We start from the raw sequence: 7,631 nt of genomic DNA, 5'->3' as shown, positions 1-7,631 counted from the left end.
AAAAAAAAAAAAAAAAAAAAAAAAAAAAGAAACTTTCACGGATAACTAGTTATTCGTTTCGAGAAACGTTGGATATTTTAATTTCGATCGGACCGAACGATTTTCATTTCTTCTCTAGGGAAAGGTTTCTAGGGAAAAGATGGAAGTGTGAGTCACTAGATTTTTCACCAGATTTATTTTATCCAGCTTAAAAGTCTCGAAAAGTCTTTCGAACTGTTGAATATTTTTATTAGGCGTTTAAAATATTCTTTCTCCATAGAGGATAATTATTATATTCATGTTTCGATCTTTTCGAAAATCATCACAAAGATGAAGAAATAAAGAAACGTGTAATTATATAATAAATCCATGCATTTAAACCAAGTTATTTTCCAAAGAAATTTTGGTATAGTCTCTCTCTCTTTCTCTCTTAAGTATTCACATTGACCAATTTCCAGGAGATCTTATGTGAACCTTCAAGGCTTACAACCGGCCGTTAGTATTCATAATCGTGTCACATAATCGCGCGTATGTCAACCGAGGCTTAAGCAGCTGCGCGCAGCATGCAAATAAAATGTTTTCATGTCGAAAGCAGGAGTTCCCCAGCATCGGTGGTATTTTCACCGGCCATTCTTGTCGACCAGGACACACATGGGTTTCTTTAGTCATCCGGTACGATACTCGGGGCCACGACGACGACAGTCTTATACCACGTTGTTGTCGCATTTCCGTGACTCACGACAACGTGGTAAGCATACGAAAGCATCGCGCACAGCACAGTCGAGACGGGCCTTCTCTATTGCTTTTCGTCAATGAACCGACATTTTCCCTTTCTTCGCTCCTCGTTCTCGCTATTTTTATCGTCTCATCCCTGGCGCCACGCGGGGCCGCCATGTTTCCTCTTCGATTATTCAACAAGGTCTTCGATAGAATCGAAATCGACGATCGAGAATTTTCAAGATAAACTGAAAGCCATTCGAATTTACGAATCTTTTCGACTTTGGAATAAAATATTTCGATTTGTTTTTCTAAACAACGTTCTTTTGCTTGTTTGTAGGTTTGTAGGTTTAGATTTGTTTATTTACACGTGCATATGATTCTTTAGATTTTTCATACAATAATAAAAAAGTTTTTAATTCTCCAAGCATCATGCTACAAGTATTCTAATTTGCAAACAAATTTTTAATTATCTTTTTTTTTTTATTAATTTTATTTATCAATCTTTTCCACGCTTAACAACTTTAAAATTGTATATATTATCATGAATACTTGAGCAATAAAGCATTCATAAAATTTATCAAGGAATACTGCAAAATCAAATCAACTCACGAGGTGTAAAGTAGGCGATCACGAAAGCGTTAACGATCGTATGTATTAATAATAAAAAAAAAAAACAGTGTTAATAAAAAAAGAGAGGGAGAGAAATAAAAGAGAAAAAGTAAAAAGAAGATACACAATTCAGAGACCGGTTAATTGCTTTGAATTCTAATGCAAATAGGTTAACGTGCCATCACGATTAATGTTCACTGCTCACGCACGTTCACCATTGGGAACGCCACCATAAACTGTCTCGTTATCGTTGTAGTCATTGCGATTCCTCGCGATTATTTCGACCTCCCGAGGAACAACCGGTCGATCTGTGTGACTTTCGATCGAGTTTTCAGTTTTATCTCGCCCACGAAGAGATCGAAAACCCGTTTCATTCGACTTTATCCTGTGCTATGCAACAGGAATTCCGAACGTGATTGAGATAATTCGGAATCTAAGGCGCCATCTTGAAATTGCGGAGGACAGATGGCGCTAGTGGTGAATTCAAATCAATTTTTTTTTGTATATTCCTTTGGATATTTTGTTCGAAAGAGTATGAAAGTGAGGTTAAAATGTTTTTATTTGATGATATTCTAGATTAATTCTAGGTTCAAATATTAATGATTTATAATAAAGATTTGAAATTAGATTACTTCTTACTCGTCATAGCTGTAAATATGATTTAATATTACAATGAAGTTATTAATATCCATATAAAAAAGATTGACATTTTCAAACAAACAAACTTTGAATGAACGATTAAATATGTAATTTTAGTAAAAGTATTAAATAATAATCTTTTTTGGTATCTTAAATAAATAATAAATAAAGATATAATGTCATTAACTGTCGACAATACAATTTACAGTAAATATTAACATTTCCATCCGCTACTTTCGCTCGTTACTTTCATAAATCACGTTTTAGATGACGTAGTAGTTTCTATTTGCTTGGTACCGATCCAATTGAATAACTTAAGAAGGAAAAAATTTGCTGAATTGCTATATATAATTTATATACGACTTTGTATGAAATAATATTCATACATAAAATATTCAATGACTAAGATCAACTTTTTATCGATGAATTGTTATTTCAAATGGTTGTATTACGTAGTTTCTTTGATATTTTTCTTTTAAAACTTGATGTAATACCGAGTGTTCATATATAAATTTTATTTTTCAAAATAAACTGTTCACCTTTTTATCGGACAAACTGTTGCAACCGCATGATCTTCACGGTGCAATTTCTTTTAACGCGCTCTTTTTCCATGAATCATTCGAATTCCTCTACATTCTTTGTTTGCGGTTGTTTCGCGCATTCCATCATTCATTATTATTAATCTTATTTATTAATCTTTGTAAAAATTTATCAAGATTTGCCTTGAATCTATATTGTTATTAATTATACTTTTCTCCCGATAAATATTTCATTCTTAAATTATACGTACAACTTATTATAATATAATAATTATTATAATAATATGCTTAATAAAATATTCATATAATAATTAAAATTTTACTTTAAATTTCTTCTTACTTTTTATGAAATGTTGTTTTAGATTTTACTTGTTAAAAAATTCTGTTCCCTATTGTATAAATTATTAAATTTCTAAAATAATTTTCACGAATCTAAAATTTTAATCTGATTAAATCAATCCAAATCTAATTCCATAAATATCTATTAAATTTTCTTCTTCAAAATACCCATTAAATTTAATCTTGATTATTAAATATTCCTTCCTCAAATTTCCATCGAAGTCGTTCGAAAGAATTCTAAAAATTCTCATTCAATAATCACAACAAAAAATTGTACACACAGTAACAATTCAATTCGAATCGAACAAAAAAAAATTCTATTCCAATTTCAAAACCAAATATTCTCCAAGTGTCGAAACGATCTCGTTCGATTTCCAAACCACCCTATCCCCAGAAGCCTATTATTATCCTTGACCAAACAAATTCCCTCTCGATCCACCACCCTATACTCACGATTCCCTCTCCCCTTCCCCTTTTCCACCGAGGAAAGAATTCCCTTATCCCGTTGGCCAACGTCCAAATTTCACGTGGAATCGAGCTCGAAGGCAAAGAGCTGAAAACCTAATGGCTCCGTGAATCCTCTGGTCACGTATAGAGCACGATCGGACTTCAGGTTGCAGGGAATGCCGGAAAAGACAGAAAAGCAAGCGAGGAGCAGGGAGAGAGGGAGGGAGGGAGAGATCGCATTCGCGTCACGTAGAGAACAGCGCGAGGATCACGTTTAAACCAACTGTGGGACTCTTTTGCTCCGGAATTCCAGACCCTGCCTTTTGTAACTCCTTATCTCTTCCCGGAGATGCACCCGGAAGCCGTTGCATTCCGCGGGATAATGCAACGTGACCAAGTCAAACCGTGTCCACTCTCTCCCTTTTCGATCACCGAGAGCGTGTTTAGGATTATTTGGCTACCTGGAAATTCTGATTTTCATCTGGGTAAGCTAACTTTGAGGAGGGAGAGTGTTGGTGGTAGAGGGTTCGAAGGCTCGAGTTATTTGGCCTTTGCGTGAGGATGCAAGAAACGACGTGATTTTACGGGATACTTTTAAATTGAATGAAATTTGGTGAAAAATTTACGAGGAAAATTTATAATTTAAAATTGGGAAAGATTGTAAAGAATTGTATAGTCAGCTTATTCTTTTTTTATATAATAAATTACCAATTATTAATATTGAATTGATAATATTAAAAGTAGTATGGATTTTACTTCAATTAGAATTGTCAGAGCTTTTGTAAATAATATTAATGTGTTAACAAATATAATTTTAAATAAAGTGAATCAAAAGATTTAGAAATTTATAAAATTTATGTATTTGTAAAATTTAATTTATTATCAAACTTATTATTATTAAATTCATTAATATTTATTGGAATTGGTAATTTGTATTAATCAGATTTGAATTAATCTTATTGTTGGTTTGATTATATAAGTAGATCTAAAAAAAAAATTCTTTTTCACTAATAATATTCAATAAAATATTTTCCAAAGATATATAAGAGATCTAAAAAAAATGATAATAATTAATTGTTAGAGTATTCATGGAATTTACATTTATCATCATCTCTTCTTCTTCATTCTTTTGCAATCGAGTAAATCCATAAAAAAAATTGCGTGAAAACGATATTAAACTGATATTTGAATAACGATAACCTGAATTATTGGTATCTGAATTATCAAATAGATAATTGATCGACTGAGTGATAACTGTTATCAACGATAACAATAATCAGTCTGAAATTGTGATTACATAAGTATTTTATTTAAAATTTGGAATTAATCAATAAAATATAAATATTGTATATATATAATTATTAAATAGAATATTTATATAATTTATCACAATTAAAATTAATTCTTCTTATAGATTTTGATATAAATTATGCATTTTATAAGATAACAAAAAAATGTAAGAAGGCAAATTGAATTAACGAATTCAAAGATTTCTTTTTAGAATGACGTTTTTTTTTCTTAATATTCATATTTTCAATTTTAAAAAGAAAAAGAAGAAATAATTGGTAAGATAATGTTGATAGAACATTTCTTTGTATTTTTAACTATTTTATTTGTTTCATTATAATTGGTTTGATTGCATTCTATATGCAAAATTATCTAGTGGAGGTTAAATATGATGTTAATAATTTTATAAACCGGAAATATGTCGCCGACAGGCATCCCACGATAACGACCATTAGACTGTGACTTCCAATGAATCATTTTATCTTATGGTTTCAAATAGATACAAAGTCTTATGTTAAAAACTGAAATAACAATTTGTATCAAAATTTATGATAATATTATCTTCGAAATCTCCAAGATTATTAACATCAACAATCAAACTATCATTACTTTTAAAAATATCTTTATATATCAAGTATCTTTAAATATTTATTATACATTAATTATACTTAGAGAAGATAATTATACTTCTCATTCATTTTAAATTTCCATTTCGATATATAACTTGCTATTAAAATGCTTTAAAATCTTATTTTAATATCAAGAATTTTTTTAGAATTATACTATAATTAAATAATAATAATTCAAAAATAAGTAAAATATAATATAATGATACCTAGATATAAAATACGTATGATCCAAATTGAACGTTAATAACTAATTTAAATATATATCTATATTAAATAAATTATTCACAAAAGTTCCTGAAATTCGAAATTAATTTACAACAAATTAGTTTAAATTTAAAATTTATACGGCTCAATTTATATATATAATATTTAATATTAATTATTTCTTTAGGAAATTTATCGGTAATATTTTTTAATTTTTTAAAGTATTATCCCAAATATTTACTAATTATATATAAAATTATATATAATTCTATATATTACGATTTTTATTGTTTATCTAACCTAAATATCGACAACTAATTTCCTACTTTTTTCAAACTTAAAACACATGTAGTCCACGTTTACAAACTTTACATCATATTTTTAAATTATTAAAAATTCAAAATACCTACTCACCAAAACGATCAGAAAATAAACGACGATCAAAATACCATATTTGCTGTCATCTTAATCGAAGTCCTTGTAATGGTCAGGAAGCAATTAATTCAAACGGCAAGAAATAAGTGCGCGCGCATGCGTGTCATTGCAACTGTCGATCGTAGTTTCATGGAAAAGAATCACGCACTACTGTTCTTCAGAACAATTTTGATCACAAATTAAATGATTCACTGTTTGATCTATTAGAAGTTTGAATAGGTAAACTATAACACATTCGCAATGAAATAATATTATCACAAACACTGATGAATATTTTGAAACAAAGTAATGCTATAGATTAGGTGCGCAAATTGTATGAAGACGAATAAGTAGCAGGTAGCGCGCAGCCTTCGCTGCTCGAGCAACAGGTAGACACTGTGGAGAGAGGCGAAGATGGGAATGGAGCGAGTGTGCCACTCAGATAGACGGATCCAAATGCCGAAGAGCGGGAATGAATGTAAAGCAACGTTCACAATGATGGATGGCGCTGAGATCTTTAGATCTTCAATAGTGTCATTAGAATAACCTTAAAGAATCTTTTATAACCTAAAGAATGTTTAAACGTCTTATCATTTTCTAATCTGTTTAATAATTTTGAATTATTTTTATATACTTAGCAAATAATTAAATTTTGTTGGAAAATAATAGTAACGATAATAAAATAATAGTAAATAAAATAAAATAATAGTAGTGCTTTTATTTTTTCGTACTTTGTTTTCAATTATTTGAAAATTGTCAATTGTAATCAATTGTATGGTTATTGAATAATATACAAACTTCATTTTAAAAATCATGCCATTTTCGAATTTAAATTTCAAACAAAGCACAAATTCACTATATTCTGATTCTTCCCACTATATGAAATTATATCAAGAAAACGAAATCTTTCACGAAAATTTTCGAATTCTCTCTATGAACTTACTGCGTTTACGAAACCTTGATGTGTAGAGGGGAATGGACCTTATCTGTCTGGCTGCTACACAGTGTAAGGCAGTCTCTGTTATCGTTCTTATTAATCATTCAACAAGCGTAATATGGTTGCATGAAATGGAAAGAACGTATCGCGCAATTGTACGTAACGAGAAGGTTAACAAATTATGCGGCTAAGGATGTCATCTATCAGATCGACTCGTGTTATGATTATCGCACAATCTGTCTTTCATACATCGTGTCATACATCTCTGATGCTTTTTACATCTCTTTCAATAAATATATAACTAACAACCTTGTTTTCATTATATCGTTCTATATTATTATATTATTATATTAACATTAACATTATATATAAAAATATGTATCATAAAATTAATAAAGTATAAAATATATAAATATAATTATTTCTAAATCATTAAAAATAATTAAATATTGAAATATTCAATAATGATTCCAGATATATAAAAGTGAAATTTCACTGTTGCTTATAACAAACTCAACGATCATTTACATTTTTATTTTTTTGGTAGTATTAGAGAAATAAAGTTAATTATTCGCGAGGTTTCGTGATGATTTCATAATTATAATAAAAAGTAGGTTGATTCGTGCAGGTAATAGAAGCGTAGCAGGTTAGATTCAATTAACAGAGCTCTCATACGTGACTAGCTAGTAGAGATTTGCTTTCTATTGAAATCGACCATCTCGAAATCTAGCACGGAATTATCTTGAAGTTAATCGAAGGAAGCTTCATCAGACTTTCGATCTATTTTAGACGGAAACATTGCTCAAAGTTTGCTTTATTAATTCAGATTGTAAAGTGGATAAAGTTTTAACTGTATTTACTTTTTATGTACAAATTCATATTAAATTA

At 29.6% G+C, this 7,631-nt stretch overlaps 1 protein-coding gene across 2 annotated transcripts in view; it reads right to left on the bottom strand.

Annotated features, from left to right (window-relative positions):
* Nucleotides 1-7,631, bottom strand: part of LOC102680830 — a 57,643-nt gene that overhangs the window by 11,975 nt on the left and 38,037 nt on the right. The window contains exon 1 of one of the 2 annotated variants that reach the window (XM_031509094.1): nucleotides 5,807-6,256. The exons of the other annotated variant lie outside the window; for it this stretch is intronic. The gene's annotated coding sequence lies outside the window, so the exon portion shown is untranslated. Of the gene's footprint in view, nucleotides 1-5,806; nucleotides 6,257-7,631 lie in introns of those variants that run through there. 2 annotated transcript variants of the gene reach the window in all.

This window comes from Apis dorsata, unplaced genomic scaffold, assembly GCF_000469605.1.
Source record: "Apis dorsata unplaced genomic scaffold, Apis dorsata 1.3 scaffold_10, whole genome shotgun sequence".
In the NCBI taxonomy this organism is placed as follows: Eukaryota; Metazoa; Arthropoda; class Insecta; order Hymenoptera; family Apidae; genus Apis; species Apis dorsata.
The sequence above is the reverse complement of the archived record's forward strand: the minus strand, read 5'-3'. Positions and strand labels throughout refer to the sequence as shown.